Source organism: Ambystoma mexicanum, chromosome 3q (assembly GCF_040938575.1).
Source record: "Ambystoma mexicanum isolate Mex_15411 chromosome 3q, UKY_AmexF1_1, whole genome shotgun sequence".
Taxonomy (NCBI): Eukaryota; Metazoa; Chordata; class Amphibia; order Caudata; family Ambystomatidae; genus Ambystoma; species Ambystoma mexicanum.
In genome coordinates, this window is record NC_090926.1 from 1,226,219,490 (window position 1) to 1,226,240,969 (window position 21,480).

Consider the following 21,480-nt stretch of genomic DNA (forward strand, 5'->3'; position numbering starts at 1 on the left):
CTCTGATGATGCCTCATGCTCACCCTGCTGCTGCCTTGCTGGTACATGATGCTCACCCTGCTGCACCCCTGATGATGCCCCATGCTCACCCTGCTGCTGCCCTGCTGATACATGATGCTTGCCCTGCTGCACCCCTGATGCCCCATGCTCACCCTCCTGCTGCCTTGCTGATACATGATGCTCGCCCTGCTGCACTCCTGATGATGCCCCATGCCCACTGTGCTGCTGCCTTGCTGATACGTGATGCTCACCCTGCTGCACTCCTGATGATGCCCCATGCTTGCCCTGCTGCTGCCTTGCTGATACGTGATGCTCGCCCTGCTGCATTCCTGATGATGCCCCGTGCTCACCCTGCTGCTGCCTTGCTGATACATGATGCTCAGCCTGCTGCACTCCTGCTGATGCCCCATGCTCACCCTGCTGCTGCCTTGCTGATACGTGATGCTCGCTCTGCTGCACCGCTGATGCCCCATGCTCACCCTGCTGCTGACTTGCTGATACAAGATGCTCGCCCTGCTGCACCACTGATGCCCCATGCTCACCCTGCTGCACCCCTGATGATGCCCCGTGCTCGCCCTGCTGCACCCCTGATGATGCCCTGTGCTCACCCTGCTGCAGCCCTCATGATGCCCCGTGTTCTCCATGCTGCTGCCTTGCTATGTGATGCTCACCCTGCTGTACCTTGAGGATGCCCCATGCTCACCCTGCTGCTGCCATGCTGATACATGATGCTCACCCTGCTACACTCCTGATGATGCCCCATGCTCGTCTTGCTGCTGTCATGCTGATACACGCTGCTCACCCTGCTGCACCACCGATGATGCCCCATGCTCACCCTGCTGCTGCCATGCTGATGCATGATGCTCGCCCTGCTACACCACCAATGATGCCCCATGCTCACCCTGCTGCAGCCTTGCTGATACATGATGCTCGCCCTGCTGCACCTCTGATGCCCCATGCTCACCCTGCTGCTGCCTTGCTGATACATGATGCTCACCCTGCTACACCTCTGATGATGCCCCATGCTCACCCTGCTGCTGCCTTCCTGATACATGATGCCCGCCCTGCTGCACCTCTGATGCCCCATGGTCACCCTGCTGCAGCCTTGCTGATACATGATGCTCGCCCTGCTGCACCTCTGATGCCCCATGCTCACCCTGCTGCTGCCTTGCTGATACATGATGCTCACCCTGCTACACCTCTGATGATGCCCCATGCTCACCCTGCTGCTGCCTTCCTGATACATGATGCCCGCCCTGCTGCACCTCTGATGATGCCCCATGCTCACCCTGCTGCTGCCTTGCTGGTACATGATGTTCACCCTGCTGCATCCCTGATGATGCCCCATGCTCACCCTGCTGCAGCCTTGCTGATACATGATGCTCGCCCTGCTGCACCTCTGATGCCCCATGCTCACCCTGCTGCTGCCTTGCTGATACATGATGCTCACCCTGCTACACCTCTGATGATGCCCCATGCTCACCCTGCTGCTGCCTTCCTGATACATGATGCCCGCCCTGCTGCACCTCTGATGCCCCATGGTCACCCTCCTGCTGCCTTGCTGATACATGATGCTCGCCCTGCTGCACTCCTGATGATGCCCCATGCCCACTGTGCCGCTGCCTTGCTGATACGTGATGCTCACCCTGCTGCACTCCTGATGATGCCCCATGCTCGCCCTGCTGCTGCCTTGCTGATACGTGATGCTTGCCCTGCTGCACTCCTGATGATGCCCCATGCCCACTGTGCTGCTGCCTTGCTGATACGTGATGCTTGCCCTGCTGCACTCCTGATGATGCCCCGTGCTCACCCTGCTGCTGTCTTGCTGATACGTGATGCTCACCCTGCTGCACTCCTGATGATGCCCCGTTCTCACCCTGATGCTGCCTTGCTGATACGTGATGTTCGCCATGCTGCACTCCTGATGATGCCCTGTGCTCACCCTGCTGCTGCCTTGCTGATACATAATGCTCGCCCTGCTGCAACCCTGATGACGCCCCGTGTTCACCCTGCTGCTGCCTTGCTGATACATGATGCTCACCCTGCTACACCTCTGATGCCCCATGCTCACCCTGCTGGACCCCTGCTGATGCCCCGTGCTCACCCTGCTGCACCCCTCATGATGCCCCATGTTCTCCATGCTGCTGCCTTGCTGATATGTCATACTCACCCTGCTGTACCCTGAGGATGCCCCATGCTCACCCTGCTACTGCCTTGCTGATACGTGATGCTCGCCCTGCTGCACTCCTGATGATGCCCCATGCTCACCCTGCTGCTGCCTTGCTGATACATAATGCTCGCCCTGCTGCAACCCTGATGATGCCCCGTGCTCACCCTGCTGCTGCCTTGCCGATACATGATGCTCGCTCTGCTGCACCTCTGATGCCCCATGCTCACCCTGCTGCTACCTTGCTGATACATGATGTTCACCCTGCTGTACCCCTGATGATGCCCCATACTTACCCTGCTGCAGCCTTGCTGATACATGATGCTCGCCCTGCTGTACCCGTGATGATGCCCCAAACTCATCCTGCTGCAGCCTTTCTATGCATATCAAACAGCAGAGATGTAATCCTTTCTATGCCTATTATACAGCAGAGCTGCCACCCTTTCTATGTCTATCAAACAGGAGAGCTGTCACTCGTTCTATGCCTATCAAACAGCAGATCTGCCACCCTTTGTATACCTATCAAACAGCAGAGCAGCCACTCGTTCTACGACTATCAAGCAGCAGGGCTGGCACCTCCCTCGTGCAATGTAGAGGGCCCCTGTGCTATACCCCTCAGACAGCAAGCAGATCAGCTGCTGTGCACCCCGTACACAGCATGACAGCATGGAAACCATCTGATATGAACCCTCGTCCAGCAGACACCATATCCCCTGTGCACGCCTCAGGCATAGTGAATGCACATCACTCTTAGGGAATTGGCAGTGCATTTGAGGCACGCCACCAGACTTGATGATGCACTGTGCCACCTCACACCGTTGCTGCATGCCGGGTGATGCCCTATCTAAGGTTAGAACCCTGCTTCCACTACTTATGATACTCAATGCAGCCTTGTTGATACATGATGCTCACCCTGCTGCTGCCTTCCTGATACATGATGCTCACCCTGCTGCACCTCTGATGCCCCATGCTCACCCTCCTGCTGCCTTGCTGATACATGATGCTCGCCCTGCCGCACTCCTGATGATGCCCCATGCCCACTGTGCAGCTGCCTTGCTGATACGTGATGCTCACCCTGCTGCACTCCTGATGATGCCCCATGCTCGCCCTGCTTCTGCCTTGCTGATACGTGATGCTTGCCCTGCTGCACTCCTGATGATGCCCCATGCCCACTGTGCTGCTGCCTTGATGATACGTGATGCTTGCCCTGCTGCACTCCTGATGATGCCCCGTGCTCACCCTGCTGCTGCCTTGCTGATACGTGATGTTCGCCATGCTGCACTCCTGATGATGCCCTGTGCACACCCTGCTGCTGCCTTGCTGCTACATAATGCTCGCCCTGCTGCAACCCTGATGACGCCCCGTGTTCACCCTGCTGCTGCCTTGCTGATACATGATGCTCACCCTGCTACACCTCTGATGCCCCATGCTCACCCTGCTGCACCCCTGATGATGCTCCGTGCTCACCCTGCTGCACCCCTCATGATGCCCCGTGTTCTCCATGCTGCTGCCTTGCTGATATGTGATACTCACCCTGCTGTACCCTGAGGATGCCTCATGCTCACCCTGCTGCTGCCTTGCTGATACGTGATGCTCGCCCTGCTGCACTCCTGATGATGCCCCATGCTCACCCTGCTGCTGCCTTGCTGATACATAATGGTCGCCCTGCTGCAACCCTGATGATGCCCCGTGCTCACCCTGCTGCTGCCTTGCTGATACATGATGCTCGCTCTGCTGCACCTCTGATGCCCCATGCTCACCCTGCTGCTACCTTGCTGATACATGATGTTCACCCTGCTGTACCCCTGATGATGCCCCATACTTACCCTGCTGCAGCCTTGCTGATACATGATGCTCGCCCTGCTGCACCCGTGATGATGCCCCAAACTTATCCTGCTGCAGCCTTTCTATGCCTATCAAACAGCAGAGATGTAATCCTTTCTATGCCTATTATACAGCAGAGCTGCCACCCTTTCTATGTCTATCAAACAGCAGAGCTGTCACTCGTTCTATGCCTATCAAACAGCAGAGCTGTCACCCTTTGTATACCTATCAAACAGCAGAGCAGTCACTCGTTCTACGACTATCAAGCAGCAGGGCTGGCACCTCCCTCGTGCAATGTAGAGGGCCCCTGTGCTATACCCCTCAGACAGCAAGCAGATCAGCTGCTGTGCACCCCGTACACAGCATGACAGCATGGAAACCATCTGATATGAGCCCTCGTCCAGCAGACACCATATCCCCTGTGCACGCCTCAGGCAGAGTGAATGCACATCACTCTTGGGGAATTGGCAGTGCATTTGAGGCACGCCACCAGACTTGATGATGCACTGTGCCACCTCACACCGTTGCTGCATGCCGGGTGATGCCCTATCTAAGGTTAGAACCCTGCTTCCACTACTTATGATACTCAATGCAGCCTTGCTGATACATGATGCTCACCCTGCTGCTGCCTTCCTGATACATGATGCTCGCCCTGCTGCACCTCTGATGCCCCATGCTCACCCTCCTGCTGCCTTGCTGATACATGATGCTCGCCCTGCTGCACTCCTGATGATGCCTCATGCCCACTGTGCAGCTGCCTTGCTGATACGTGATGCTCACCCTGCTGCACTCCTGATGATGCCCCATGCTCGTCCTGCTTCTGCCTTGCTGATACGTGATGCTTGCCCTGCTGCACTCCTGATGATGCCCCATGCCCACTGTGCTGCTGCCTTGATGATACGTGATGCTTGCCCTGCTGCACTCCTGATGATGCCCCGTGCTCACCCTGCTGCTGCCTTGCTGATACGTGATGCTCACCCTGCTGCACTCCTGATGATGCCCCGTTCTCACCCTGATGCTGCCTTGCTGATACGTGATGTTCGCCATGCTGCACTCCTGATGATGCCCTGTGCACACCCTGCTGCTGCCTTGCTGCTACATAATGCTCGCCCTGCTGCAACCCTGATGACGCCCCGTGTTCACCCTGCTGCTGCCTTGCTGATACATGATGCTCACCCTGCTACACCTCTGATGCCCCATGCTCACCCTGCTGGACCCCTGATGATGCTCCGTGCTCACCCTGCTGCACCCCTCATGATGCCCCGTGTTCTCCATGCTGCTGCCTTGCTGATATGTGATACTCACCCTGCTGTACCCTGAGGATGCCCCATGCTCACCCTGCTGCTGCCTTGCTGATACGTGATGCTCGCCCTGCTGCACTCCTGATGATGCCCCATGCTCACCCTGCTGCTGCCTTGCTGATACATAATGCTCACCCTGCTGCACTCCTGATGATGCCCCGTGCTCACCCTGCTGCTGCCTTGCTGATACATGATGCTCGCTCTGCTGCACCTCTGATGCCCCATGCTCACCCTGCTGCTACCTTGCTGATACATGATGTTCACCTTGCTGTACCCCTGATGATGCCCCATACTTACCCTGCTGCAGCCTTGCTGATACATGATGCTCGCCCTGCTACACCCGTGATGATGCCCCAAACTTATCCTGCTGCAGTCTTTCTATGCCTATCAAACAGCAGAGATGTAATCCTTTCTATGCCTATTATACAGCAGAGCTGCCACCCTTTCTATGTCTATCAAACAGCAGAGCTGTCACTCGTTCTATGCCTATCAAACAGCAGAGCTGTCACCCTTTCTACGACTATCAAACAGCAGGGCTGGCACCTCCCTCGTGCAATGTAGAGGGCCCCTGTGCTATGCCCCTCAGACAGCAAGCAGATCAGCTGCTGTGCACCCCATACACAGCATGACAGCATGGAAGCCATCTGATATGAACCCTCGTCCAGCAGACACCATATCCCCTGTGCACGCCTCAGGCAGAGTGAATGCACATCACTCTTGGGGAATTGGCAGTGCATTTGAGGCACGCCACCATACTTGATGATGCACTGTGCCACCTCACACCGTTGCTGCATGCCGGGTGATGCCCTATCTCAGGTTAGAACCCTGCTTCCACTACTTATGATACTCAATGCAGCCTTGCTGATACATGATGCTCACCCTGCTGCACCCCTGATGATGCCCCATGCTCACCCTGCTGCTGCCTTGCTGATACATGATACTCGCCCTGCTGCACCCCTGATGATGCCCATGCTCTCCCTGCTGCTGCCTTGCTGATACATGATGCTCACCCTGCTGCACCTCTGATGCACCATGTTCACCCTGCTGCTGCCTTGCTGGTACATGATGCTCACCCTGCTGCGCCTCGGATGCCCCGTGCTCACCCTGCTGCTGCCTTGCTAATACCTGATGCTCGCTCTGCTGCACCTCTGATGCCCTATGCTCACCCTGCTGCACCCCTGTGGATGCACAGGCTCGCCCTGCTGCTGCCTTGCTGATACATGATGCTCACCCTCCTGCTGCCTTGCTGATACATGATGCTCACCCTGCTGCACTCCTGATGATGCCCCATGCCCACTGTGCTGCTGCCTTGCTGATACGTGATGCTCACCCTGCTGCACTCCTGATGATGCCCCGTGCTCACCGTGCTGCACCCCTGAGGATGCCCCATGCTCGCCCTGCTGCTGCCTTGCTGATACGTGATGCTTGCCCTGCTGCACTCCTGATGATGCCCAGTGCTCACCCTGCTCCTGCCTTGCTGGTACATGATGCTCACCCTGCTGTGCCTGTGATGCCCCATGCTCACCCTGATTCTGCCTTGCTGATGGATGATGCTCACCCTGCTGCACTCCTGATGATGCCCCGTGCTCACCCTGCTGCAGCCTTTCTGGTACATGATGCTCGCTATGCTGCACTCCTGATGATGCCCCGTGCTCACCCTGCTGCAGCCTTGCTGATGGATAATGCTCACCCTGCTGCAATCCTGATGATGCCCCGTGCTCACCCTGCTGCTGCCTTGCTGGTACATGATGCTCGCCCTGCTGCTGCACTCCTGATGATGCCCCATGATCACCCTGCTGTGCCTGTGATGCCCCATGCTCACCCTGCTGCTGCCTTGCTGATACATGATGCTCAGCCTGCTGCAACCCTGATGATGCCCCATGCTCACCCTGCTGCTGCCTTGCTGATACATGATGCTCGCTCTGCTGCACCTCTGATGCCCCATGCTCATCCTGCTGCTGCCTTGCTGATACATGATGATCGCCCTGCTGCACCTCTGATGCCCCATGCTCGCCCTGCTGCACCCCTGATGATGCCCCAAGCTCATCCTGCTACTGCCTTTCTGATACATTATGCTCACCCTGCTGCACCCCTGATGCCCCATGCTCACCCTCCTGCTGCCATGCTGATACATGATGCTCGCCCTGCTGCACTCCTGATGATGCCCCACGCCCACTGTGCTGCTGCCTTGCTGATACGTGATGTTTACCCTGCTGCACTCCTGATGATGCCCCATGCTTGGCCTGCTGCTGCCTTGCTGATACGTGATGCTTGCCCTGCTGCACTCCTGATGATGCCCCGTGCTCACCCTGCTGCTGCCTTGCTGATACATGATGCTCAGCCTGCTGCACCCCTGATGATGCCCCATGCTCATCCTGCTGCTGCCTTGCTGATACATAATGCTCGCCCTGCTGCAACCCTGATGATGCCCCGTGCTCACCCTGCTGCTGCCTTGCTGATACATGATGCTCGCTCTGCTGCACCTCTGATGCCCCATGCTCATCCTGCTGCTGTCTTGCTGATACATGATGCTCGCCCTGCTGCACCTCTGATGCCCCATGCTGACCCTGGTGCACCCCTGATGATGCCCCGTGCTCACCCTGCTGCACCCCTGATGATGCCCCATGCTCACCCTGCTGCACTCCTCATGATGCCCGTGTTCTCTATGCTGCTGCCTTGCTGATATGTGATGCTCGCCCTGCTGTACCCTGAGGATGCCCCTTGCGCACCCTGCTGCTGCCTTGCTGATACATGATGCTCACCCTGCTGCACCCCTGATGATGTCCATGCTCACCCTGCTGCTGCCTTGCTGGTACATGATGCTTTCCCTACTGCACCCCTGATGATGCCCCAAGCTCTTCCTGCTGCAGCCTTTCTGATACATGATGCTCACCCTGCTGTGCCTCTGATGATGCCTCATGCTCACCCTGCTGCAACCTTGCTGGTACATGATGCTCACCCTGCTGCATCCCTGATGATGCCCCAGGCTCACCTTGCTGCAGCCTTGCTGATACATGATGCTCACCCTGCTGCACCTCTGATGATGCCCCATGCTCACCCTGCTGCTGCCTTGCTTATACATGATGCTTGCCCTGCTGCACCTCTGATGCCCCATGCTCGCCCTGCTGCACCCCTGATGATGCCCCAAGCTCATCCTGCTACTGCCTTTCTGATACATTATGCTCACCCTGCTGCACCCCTGATGCCCCATGCTCACCCTCCTGCTGCCATGCTGATACATGATGCTCGCCCTGCTGCACTCCTGATGATGCCCCACGCCCACTGTGCTGCTGCCTTGCTGATACGTGATGTTTACCCTGCTGCACTCCTGATGATGCCCCATGCTTGGCCTGCTGCTGCCTTGCTGATACGTGATGCTTGCCCTGCTGCACTCCTGATGATGCCCCGTGCTCACCCTGCTGCTGCCTTGCTGATACATGATGCTCAGCCTGCTGCACCCCTGATGATGCCCCATGCTCATCCTGCTGCTGCCTTGCTGATACATAATGCTCGCCCTGCTGCAACCCTGATGATGCCCCGTGCTCACCCTGCTGCTGCCTTGCTGATACATGATGCTCGCTCTGCTGCACCTCTGATGCCCCATGCTCATCCTGCTGCTGTCTTGCTGATACATGATGCTCGCCCTGCTGCACCTCTGATGCCCCATGCTGACCCTGGTGCACCCCTGATGATGCCCCGTGCTCACCCTGCTGCACCCCTGATGATGCCCCATGCTCACCCTGCTGCACTCCTCATGATGCCCGTGTTCTCTATGCTGCTGCCTTGCTGATATGTGATGCTCGCCCTGCTGTACCCTGAGGATGCCCCTTGCGCACCCTGCTGCTGCCTTGCTGATACATGATGCTCACCCTGCTGCACCCCTGATGATGTCCATGCTCACCCTGCTGCTGCCTTGCTGGTACATGATGCTTTCCCTACTGCACCCCTGATGATGCCCCAAGCTCTTCCTGCTGCAGCCTTTCTGATACATGATGCTCACCCTGCTGTGCCTCTGATGATGCCTCATGCTCACCCTGCTGCAACCTTGCTGGTACATGATGCTCACCCTGCTGCATCCCTGATGATGCCCCAGGCTCACCTTGCTGCAGCCTTGCTGATACATGATGCTCACCCTGCTGCACCTCTGATGATGCCCCATGCTCACCCTGCTGCTGCCTTGCTTATACATGATGCTTGCCCTGCTGCACCTCTGATGCCCCATGCTCACCCTGCTGCACGCCTTGCTGATACATGATGCTCTCCCTGCTGCACCCCTGATGATGCCCCATGCTCACCCTGCTGCAGCCTTGCTGATACATGATGCTCGCCCTGCTGCACCCCTGATAATGCCCCAAGCTCATCCTGCTACTGCCTTTCTGATACATGATGCTCACCCTGCTGCACCCCTGATGCCCCATGCTCACCCTCCTGCTGCCTTGCTGATACATGATGCTCGCCCTGCTGCACTCCTGATGATGCCCCATGCCCACTGTGCTGCTGCCTTGCTGATACGTGATGCTCACCCTGCTGCACTCCTGATGATGCCCCATGCTCGGCCTGCTGCTGCCTTGCTGATACTTGATGCTTGCCCTGCTGCACTCCTGCTGATGCCCCGTGCTCACCCTGCTGCTGCCATGCAGATACATGATGCTCACCCTGCTGCACCACTGATGATGCCCCGTGCTCACCCTGCTGCTGCCTTTCTGATACATGATGCTCGCCCTGCTGCACCTCTGATGCCCCATGCTCACCCTGCTGCACCCCTGATGATGCCCCGTGCTCACCCTGCTGCACCCCCCATGATGGTCCGTGTTCTCCATGCTGCTGCCTTGCTGATATATGATGCTCACCCTGCTGTACCCTGAGGATGCCCCATGCTCACCCTGCTGCTGCCTTGCTGATACATGATGCTCACCCTGCTGCACCCCTGATGATGCCCCATGCTCACCCTGCTGCTGCCTTGCTGGTACATGATGCACACCCTGCTGCACCCCTGATGATGTCCCATGCTCACCCTGCTGCAGCCTTGCTGATACATGATGCCCACCTTGCTGCACCCCTGATGGTGCCCCATCCTCACCCTGCTGCTGCCTTGCTGTTACATGATGCTCACCCTGCTGCACCCCTGATGATGCCCCAAGCTCATCCTGCTGCAGCCTTTCTGATACATGATGCTCACCCTGCTGCGCCTCTGATGATGCCTCATGCTCTCCCTGCTGCAGCCTTGCTGGTACATGATGTTCACCCTGCTGCACCTCTGATGCCCCGTGCTCACCCTCCTGCTGCCTTGCTGATACATGGTGCTCACCCTGCTGCACCCCTGATGATGCCCCATGCTCACCCTGCTGCTGCCTTGCTGATACATGATGCTCGCCCTGCTGCACCTCTGATGCCCCATGCTCACCCTCCTGCTGCCTTGCTGATACATGATGCTCGCCCTGCTGCACTCCTGATGATGCCCCATGCCCACTGTGCTGATGCCTTGCTGATACGTGATGCTCACCCTGCTGCACTCCTGATGATGCCCCATGCTCGCCCTGCTGCTGCCTTGCTGATACGTGATGCTCGCCCTGCTGCACTCCTGATGATGCCCTGTGCTCACCCTGCTGCTGCCTTGCTGATACATGATGCTCACCCGACTGCACTCCTGATGATGCCCCGTTCTCACCCTGCTGCTGCCTTGCTGATACGTGATGCTCGCCCTGCTGCACTCCTGATGATGCCCCGTGCTCACCCTGCTGCCGCCTTGCTGATAGATGATGCTCGCTCTGCTGCACCTCTGATGCCCCATGCTCACCCTGCTGCTGCCTTGCTGATACATGATGCTCGCCCTGCTGCACCTCTGATGCCCCATGCTCACCCTGCTGCACCCCTGATGATGCCCCGTGCTCACCCTGCTGCACCCCTCATGATGCCCCATGTTCTCCATGCTGCTGCCCTGCTGATATGTGATACTCACCCTGCTGTACCCTGATGATGCCCCGTTCTCACCCTGCTGCCGCCTTGCTGATAGATGATGCTCGCTCTGCTGCACCTCTGATGCCCCATGCTCACCCTGCTGCTGCCTTGCTGGTACATGATTCTCACCCTGCTGCACCCCTGATGATGCCCTATGCTCACCCTACTGCTGCCTTGCAGATACATGATTCTCACCCTGCTGCACCCCTGATGATGCCCTATGCTCACCCTACTGCTGCCTTGCTGATACATGATGCTCGCCCTGCCGCACCCCTGATGATGCCCCAAGCTCATCCTGCTGCAGCCTTTCTGATACATGATGCTCACCCTGCTGCACCTCTGATGCCCCGTGCTCACCCTCCTGCTGCCTTGCTGATACATGATGCTCACCCTGCTGCACCCCTGTTTATGCCCCATGCTCACCCTGCTGCTGCCTTGCTGATACATGATGCTCGCCCTGCTGCACCTCTGATGCCCCATGCTCACGATCCTGCTGCCTTGCTGATACATGATGCTCGCCTTGCTGCACTCCTGATGATGCCCCATGCCCACTGTGCTGCTGCCTTGCTGATACGTGATGCTCACCCTGCTGCACTCCTGATGATGCCCCATGCTCGCCCTGCTGCTGCCTTGCTGATACGTGATGCTCACCCAGCTGCACTCCTGATGATGCCCCGTGCTCACCCTGCTGCTGCCTTGCTGACGGATGATGCTCACCCTGCTGCATCCCTGATGATGCCCCATTCTCACCCTGCTGCTGCCTTGCTGATATGTGATGCTCGCCCTGCTGCACTCCTGATGATGCCCGGTGCTCACCCTGCTGCTGCCTTGCTGATACATGATGCTTGCTCTGCTGCACCTCTGATGCCCCATGCTCACCCTGCTGCTGCGTTGCTGATACATGATGCTCGCCCTGCTGCACCTCTGATGCCCCCTGCTGCACCCCTGATGATGCCCCGTGCTCACCCTGCTGCTGCCTTGCTAATACAAGATGCTCGCCCTGCTGCACCTCTGATGCCCCATGCTCACCCTGCTGCTGCCTTGCTGATACATGATGCTCACCCTGCTGCACCTCTGATGCCCCAGACTCACCCTACTGCTGCCTTGCTGATACATGATGCTCACCCTGCTGCACCCCTGATGATGCCCATGCTCACCCTGCTGCTGCCATGCTGATCTATGTTGCTCACCCTGCTGCACTCCTGATGGTGCCCCATGCTCACCCTGCTGCTGCCATGCTGATACATGATGCTCGCCCTGCTGCACCACCAATGATGCCCCATGTTCCCCCTGCTGCTGCCATGCAGATACATGATGCTCACCCTGCTGCACCACTGATGATGCCCCGTGCTCACCCTGCTGCTGCCTTTCTGATACATGATGCTCGCCCTGCTGCACCTCTGATGCCCCATGCTCACCCTGCTGCACCCCTGATGATGCCCCGTGCTCACCCTGCTGCACCCCCCATGATGGTCCGTGTTCTCCATGCTGCTGCCTTGCTGATATATGATGCTCACCCTGCTGTACCCTGAGGATGCCCCATCCTCACCCTGCTGCTGCCTTGCTGTTACATGATGCTCACCCTGCTGCACCCCTGATGATGTCCCATGCTCACCCTGCTGCAGCCTTGCTGATACATGATGCCCACCTTGCTGCACCCCTGATGATGCCCCATCCTCACCCTGCTGCTGCCTTGCTGTTACATGATGCTCACCCTGCTGCACCCCTGATGATGCCCCAAGCTCATCCTGCTGCAGCCTTTCTGATACATGATGCTCACCCTGCTGCGCCTCTGATGATGCCTCATGCTCACCCTGCTGCAGCCTTGCTGGTACATGATGTTCACCCTGCTGCACCTCTGATGCCCCGTGCTCACCCTCCTGCTGCCTTGCTGATACATGGTGCTCACCCTGCTGCACCCCTGATGATGCCCCATGCTCACCCTGCTGCTGCCTTGCTGATACATGATGCTCGCCCTGCTGCACCTCTGATGCCCCATGCTCACCCTCCTGCTGCCTTGCTGATACATGATGCTCGCCCTGCTGCACTCCTGATGATGCCCCATGCCCACTGTGCTGATGCCTTGCTGATACGTGATGCTCACCCTGCTGCACTCCTGATGATGCCCCATGCTCGCCCTGCTGCTGCCTTGCTGATACGTGATGCTCGCCCTGCTGCACTCCTGATGATGCCCTGTGCTCACCCTGCTGCTGCCTTGCTGATACATGATGCTCACCCGACTGCACTCCTGATGATGCCCCGTTCTCACCCTGCTGCTGCCTTGCTGATACGTGATGCTCGCCCTGCTGCACTCCTGATGATGCCCTGTGCTCACCCTGCTGCCGCCTTGCTGATAGATGATGCTCGCTCTGCTGCACCTCTGATGCCCCATGCTCACCCTGCTGCTGCCTTGCTGATACATGATGCTCGCCCTGCTGCACCTCTGATGCCCCATGCTCACCCTGCTGCACCCCTGATGATGCCCCGTGCTCACCCTGCTGCACCCCTCATGATGCCCCATGTTCTCCATGCTGCTGCCCTGCTGATATGTGATACTCACCCTGCTGTACCCTGATGATGCCCCGTTCTTACCCTGCTGCCGCCTTGCTGATAGATGATGCTCGCTCTGCTGCACCTCTGATGCCCCATGCTCACCCTGCTGCTGTCTTGCTGGTACATGATTCTCACCCTGCTGCACCCCTGATGATGCCCTATGCTCACCCTACTGCTGCCTTGCAGATACATGATTCTCACCCTGCTGCACCCCTGATGATGCCCTATGCTCACCCTACTGCTGCCTTGCTGATACATGATGCTCGCCCTGCCGCACCCCTGATGATGCCCCAAGCTCATCCTGCTGCAGCCTTTCTGATACATGATGCTCACCCTGCTGCACCTCTGATGCCCCGTGCTCACCCTCCTGCTGCCTTGCTGATACATGATGCTCACCCTGCTGCACCCCTGTTTATGCCCCATGCTCACCCTGCTGCTGCCTTGCTGATACATGATGCTCGCCCTGCTGCACCTCTGATGCCCCATGCTCACGATCCTGCTGCCTTGCTGATACATGATGCTCGCCTTGCTGCGCTCCTGATGATGCCCCATGCCCACTGTGCTGCTGCCTTGCTGATACGTGATGCTCACCCTGCTGCACTCCTGATGATGCCCCATGCTCGCCCTGCTGCTGCCTTGCTGATACGTGATGCTCACCCAGCTGCACTCCTGATGATGCCCCGTGCTCACCCTGCTGCTGCCTTGCTGACGGATGATGCTCACCCTGCTGCACCCCTGATGATGCCCCATTCTCACCCTGCTGCTGCCTTGCTGATATGTGATGCTCGCCCTGCTGCACTCCTGATGATGCCCCGTGCTCACCCTGCTGCTGCCTTGCTGATACATAATGCTCACCCTGCTGCAACCCTGATGATGCCCGGTGCTCACCCTGCTGCTGCCTTGCTGATACATGATGCTCGCTCTGCTGCACCTCTGATGCCCCATGCTCACCCTGCTGCTGCCTTGCTGATACATGATGCTTGCCCTGCTGCACCTCTGATGCCCCATGCTCACCCTGATGCACCCCTGATGATGCCCCGTGTTCACCCTGCTGCACCCCTGATGATGCCCCGTGCTCACTCTGCTGCACCCCTCATGATGCCCCGTGTTCTCCATGCTGCTGCCTTGCTGATATGTGATGCTCACCCTGCTGTACCCTGAAGATACCCCATGCTCACCGTGCTGCTGCCTTGCTGATACATGATGCTCGCCCTGCTGCACCTCTGATGCCCCATGCTCACCCTCCTGCTGCCTTGCTGATACATGATGCTCGCCCTGCTGCACTCCTGATGATGCCCCATGCCCACTGTGCTGCTGCCTTGCTGATATGTGATGCTCACCCTGCTGCACTCCTGATGATGCCCCATGCTCGCCCTGCTGCTGCCTTGCTGATACGTGATGCTCACCCAGCTGCACTCCTGATGATGCCCCGTGCTCACCCTGCTGCTGCCTTGCTGACGGATGATGCTCACCCTGCTGCACCCCTGATGATGCCCCATTCTCACCCTGCTGCTGCCTTGCTGATATGTGATGCTCGCCCTGCTGCACTCCTGATGATGCCCCGTGCTCACCCTGCTGCTGCCTTGCTGATACATAATGCTCACCCTGCTGCAACCCTGATGATGCCCGGTGCTCACCCTGCTGCTGCCTTGCTGATACATGATGCTCGCTCTGCTGCACCTCTGATGCCCCATGCTCACCCTCCTGCTGCCTTGCTGATACATGATGCTCGCCCTGCTGCACTCCTGATGATGCCCCATGCCCACTGTGCTGCTGCCTTGCTGATACGTGATGCTCACCCTGCTGCACTCCTGATGATGCCCCATGCTCGCCCTGCTGCTGCCTTGCTGATATGTGATGCTCACCCAGCTGCACTCCTGATGATGCCCCGTGCTCACCCTGCTGCTGCCTTGCTGACGGATGATGCTCACCCTGCTGCACCCCTGATGATGCTCCATTCTCACCCTGCTGCTGCCTTGCTGATATGTGATGCTCGCCCTGCTGCACTCCTGATGATGCCCCGTGCTCACCCTGCTGCTGCCTTGCTGATACATAATGCTCACCCTGCTGCAACCCTGATGATGCCTGGTGCTCACCCTGCTGCTGCCTTGCTGATACATGATGCTCGCTCTGCTGCACCTCTGATGCCCCATGCTCACCCTGCTGCTGCCTTGCTGATACATGATGATTGCCCTGCTGCACCTCTGATGCCCCATGCTCACCCTGATGCACCCCTGATGATGCCCCGTGTTCACCCTGCTGCACCCCTGATGATGCCCCGTGCTCACCCTGCTGCACCCCTCATGATGCCCCGTGTTCTCCATGCTGCTGCCTTGCTGATATGTGATGCTCACCCTGCTGTACCCTGAGGATACCCCATGCTCACCCTGCTGCTGCCTTGCTGATACATGATGCTCACCCTGCTGCACCCCTGATGATGCCCCATGCTCACCCTGCTGCTGCCTTGCTGATACATGATGCTCACCCTGCTGTACCCCTGATGATGCCCCATGCTTACCTTGCTGAAGCCTTGCTGATACATGATGCTTACCCTGCTGCACCCCTGATGATGCCCCATGCTCACCCTGCTGCTGCCTTGCTGATACATGATGCTCGCCCTGCTGCACTCCTGATGATGCCCCATGCTCACCCTGCTGCTGCCTTGCTGATACATGATGCTCACCCTGCTGCAACCCTGATGATGCCTGGTGCTCACCCTGCTGCTGCCTTGCTGATACATGATGCTCGCTCTGCTGCACCTCTGATGCCCCATGCTCACCCTGCTGCTGCCTTGCTGATACATGATGATTGCCCTGCTGCACCTCTGATGCCCCATGCTCACCCTGATGCACCCCTGATGATGCCCCGTGTTCACCCTGCTGCACCCCTGATGATGCCCCGTGCTCACCCTGCTGCACCCCTCATGATGCCCCGTGTTCTCCATGCTGCTGCCTTGCTGATATGTGATGCTCACCCTGCTGTACCCTGAGGATACCCCATGCTCACCCTGCTGCTGCCTTGCTGATACATGATGCTCACCCTGCTGCACCCCTGATGATGCCCCATGCTCACCCTGCTGCTGCCTTGCTGATACATGATGCTCACCCTGCTGTACCCCTGATGATGCCCCATGCTTACCTTGCTGAAGCCTTGCTGATACATGATGCTTACCCTGCTGCACCCCTGATGATGCCCCATGCTCACCCTGCTGCTGCCTTGCTGATACATGATGCTCGCCCTGCTGCACTCCTGATGATGCCCCATGCTCACCCTGCTGCTGCCTTGCTGATACATGATGCTCGCCCTGCTGCACCCCTGATGATGCCCCGTGCTCACCCTGCTGCATCCCTGATGATGCCCCATGCTTACCCTGCTGCTGCCTTGCTCAAACATGATGCTCGTCCTGCTGCTCTCTGCACGGTCTACTACTGAGAGGCTCTCATCTATTCATCCCATCAGCTCTCACCCCAAGAGTCATCCAGATGGCCCACTTCAGCCACCAATACCTGTGGAAAACCTAAGCTTGCATTTGGGAGAAAGTGTGGTTTCCTGCACTCCAGCATGCTGGAGAGGTGGGACTTCAAAGTGCATCCCTTGAAAGGCCATAGGCAGCCCCTCTGCCAAATACAGAATTCATTCATTCATTCATTCATTCATTCATTCATTCATTCATTCAATCAACGTCAAAAGGGAAATGACATGCTTGTTTTGGTTGATGAGTTCTCCTGCTACGCTCCACAGCAGCCATTGCTGTCTTACCCAGACTTGAAAAAATGTTTATGACACACGGTCTCTACCGGCCTCCATGAAAACGGACAATGGACCGCCATTTCAAGTAAAGGAAATGGGCCCCTTCCTGAACTCTCTCAACATCCAGCACCGACGTATCACCCCCTGCTGCCCGCAAGTAAACAGGGATGCGGAAAAGTTCATGCACACCCTCAAGGTGCTGAGAATCGCAGTAGACCAACGAGATGGCATCCAAGTGGCCATCTTCATGTTCCTAACAGAATACTGCATTCATCTATAGGGGTGACCCCCGCCAGCGTCCTCATAGGCTGGAACCCACGAACCATCGTATCAACGCTTCCTGAGTGCATTCCCCCTTGACCATGACCTGGAACAAGTCTCGAGGCACCAAAGGGTTTGCTGTCAACAGGAAAGCAAGCGGATGAGAGCCAGCAAGCTTACAGATGGGATGTGCTATATACAACCCGAGTGGGCGTGGGCGGGGGTGAGTTACAAGCCTGAGCGAAGCGAGGCCTTTAACAAAAGCCCACCTGACCGGTAATGCCCCCCTGCGAGGGTTATATTGCTATTAGTACCGAACTGGAGCAAGTACCGTTTTACAACCACCTGGGAATCAGGTTTCGTGAGAATGATGTAAGGCCCGTACAAATAGAAAAAGCGTGCACTAAGTTTAGTGGGGCAACCAAATCTTTTTTTACTAGACATGGGAGATGCACCATTTTCCCCGCTATAGAATTATACAAAAAACAGGCAATCCCTGCGGGGACTAGATAGGAAAATATGTTTTTGAAACAATTATTATTACTCCCCCAAAGTTCGCCTGCCGCGATATTCCCTTTGGAGCTTGATATCTGCCCGATAGGAGAGTTAGTCTCCCTTAAACCAGTCTTGTATTGGGTCAGGTTATGGTGCGCAGAGGTCCTTGGAAAGTATCGAGATACGTTGAGACCTCTCTTGAGTTTGGAAGGCGGCGAAAGCATACCGTGGGTTGTTCACGTGAACAAATCCTTGATTATGCTAAATGAGGCTGGATTGTGGGAGAACCCTCACAATGCAGATGACTCAGCCTTATTTAGGATTAAGAGAGTAGCAACTGTTAGATTCGGGGAGAACATGGTAGAGGCAGCTAAAAGGCTACAACTGGGCTAAACGATCTAATGTTTGAATCCGAATCTGGCCTTGAGCGTTATTTTGACTGTGTTTCCCCGTCCTACGAGAGCTATATCTTTGTCCGATTTAGGTTGGGTACGCTGCCACTAGCCTCATTTACTAAATCCTGGGGACCTGATGGGTCGGGTACTTGCCCTTTATGTAGGGCAGGTAATTAAACCGCAATCCATGTTTTGCTTATTTCCGTCGCGTTGAAAACACTAAGATGTCAGTGGGCCTCATTACGATAGTGGCGGCCACAGTATGAACGGTGCCAGTAAGGCACTGGCACCGTTCATACCGGGCCGCCACATTGCGAGTGCTGCTCGCGGGTGCCGCTCTGCATGCCTGGCCAGACCAGGCGTGCAGAGCGGCACCCGCGAGCAGAACAGGATCGTAGCAACAGTACCGTTATGAACGGTACCGCTGCTACCATCCACCCCAATCCCATTGAGCCCTATGATGGCTCAAATGGGAATGGGGACATACCGGCTCTGGGACCCGCGCAAGGGGAATTACCAGGCCCGCCAAGGTGAGAATGGCCCAGTTATTCCCCTTTCGCGTGACCCGGAGCCAGACCCGAGTTTGGGGGTAGCCATCCCGGTATGAACGGCATGGCTACCTCCAACCTCGTAATGAGACCCAGTATCTAAGACTGGTTTTTAGAGCTACTGGTCTTCGATCAACAGCAGATGCATTGACATTCTGTAGCACCATGTATGTAGTGTTTGCTGTTGCCCGTTACATCCATAGGGCTCGGTTGTGCAGATTGACAGTTTTGGAAACCATTGCCAATGTTAGTAGTGAGGACAGCCTACTGCATGGCCCCTGGCGAAAAAAGTGGTATAACTGGTTAGGCCATGTTTGTTTTTGAGTCTGCGAGCTTGCTCTCATCTTGTTAACTCATATATAAATATGAAATGTTTTATTTATATATTTTAAAGCTAGTATTTATTGCACTTTCTCTGTATATTGTGTTTCTTTGCATATGTATTTTTAATTGTTTTGTACTTATTGGTTTTATGCTGAATAAAGTATTGACTGACTGACTGGTGATTAGTACGCCGGCATGTTGTACTGAGGTACTAATACTGTTTTTATCACAAGTTGAGAAAAGTATTAGGAATCGGCGGCGGTGAGCAGGATTCCCACTCACCACCTGCGGAACTCACCTGTTGTCCTGGAGGTTGGGGGTCAAGGTGATGCAGTGTCTCCGGCTTGTTGCAGATCTTTCCTCCAGCGGGAGTCCTTTTCCAGATTCGGCACAACGCGCACAGACGCTGTGAGGTCCTTTCCTCTAAGTCACTGGTGCGCATCGTGCGAATCCGACCACATCCACCACAGCCGCAGTATAAAGGGAGGGACATTGCCTGCAGGCACTGTTCTCTCAACAGTCATTAGTTCCTATGGACCATTAAGGAACTCTTTGTTCCTAAGATCATTTAGACCTTGTTTGATGCCTTATCTTTCCTGGATTCTTTCCTAGGTATTTAGTCTGTAGTTATTCAGTGTTATTTTCTGTTGTTCCTTCCTACCAAGTCCATGAGTTCTACTCCTCAGATTAGGTTCCAGGCTGGGTGCAGTTTACCAAAAGGTAAGCCTCTGTTCAGGGTGATTCTTGTAAAGGCTTTGTGCCTGACTATAGCCAGAGCTATAATTGGGGCCCGACTCGATTACTGTAACGCCCTCCTGGTCGGGACCTCTACAAAGAACATCGAAAAACTACAAATTGTCCAAAATAATGCACTTCGGCCTGCTATTGGAATCCCAAGAAGGGAACACATCTCAGCTGTCAGGAAACAAGCCCATTGGTTACCCGTCAAAGAACGCGTCATATGCAAAACATTGTCCCACACCCATAAAGACATCCACCACGCAGCACCTGAATGAATACCTGTCTCAGAGATTCACCAGACCACTCACAGAAAGACCAATTAGAGCACCATACACCAAGCTACTCTCAGTGCCGAAGGTCACAAAAGAATGGGCGGGAGGCTCCAACTTCTGCTTCATCGCCGCAACCCAGTGGAGCTCCATTCCACCCAACCTCAGAGGGATCTCATCCCACCTAGCCTTTCACAAAGAAATCAAAGCACGACTGTTCATCTGAAATATTCCAGTATCTGCCCATAAGGCTCTAAATGCATTGAATTGTCCTGCATGTAACACTGCTTCTTATCCATGTATATACTATACCACCCATGTAACCTGCTCCGAACGCGCTACGCCTCATGTAACCAGTAGCAATGTCGTATCCTGTGACTAAGTTACTCTCTTGTAACAGCGCCTCGATGCCCCTGGGCTGCCAGTGCGCTACATAAATGGGAATAAATAAAAATGAAAATAACCTATGATATACATTTTAAGGATCTAAATTCTGTCCCCTTGCGGCTCCTGTGCGCTTATTGATTGTCCTAAGAAGGGTGTGTGTCAAGTAGCACTCCAATCTCCTTGGAAAGGCTCACACCATTTGTACTAATCCTATATTGAACGGTTGACCTTTCCTTGAGAGTAGGAGTGCCTATTTGTTTTCTGCAGCTCCTGAGGTTCCCCGCTCTGTCTGAAGCTTGGCTGACAGACTGAGAGAGCCTTTACACCTCCTGAGCCATGGAAACACTCCTCAAAGGCGTAGCTGCCTCAGTGCATACATTCCAGACAGAGATGGCTACTTCATGGCAAGGAAACGTCATACTATACTAGTCCATGATTGCCCTACAGAGGGCAGTATAACAGTTAGGAAAGACCAAGCTTCCTCCAGTGACCCCTTGGGTTTGGCTT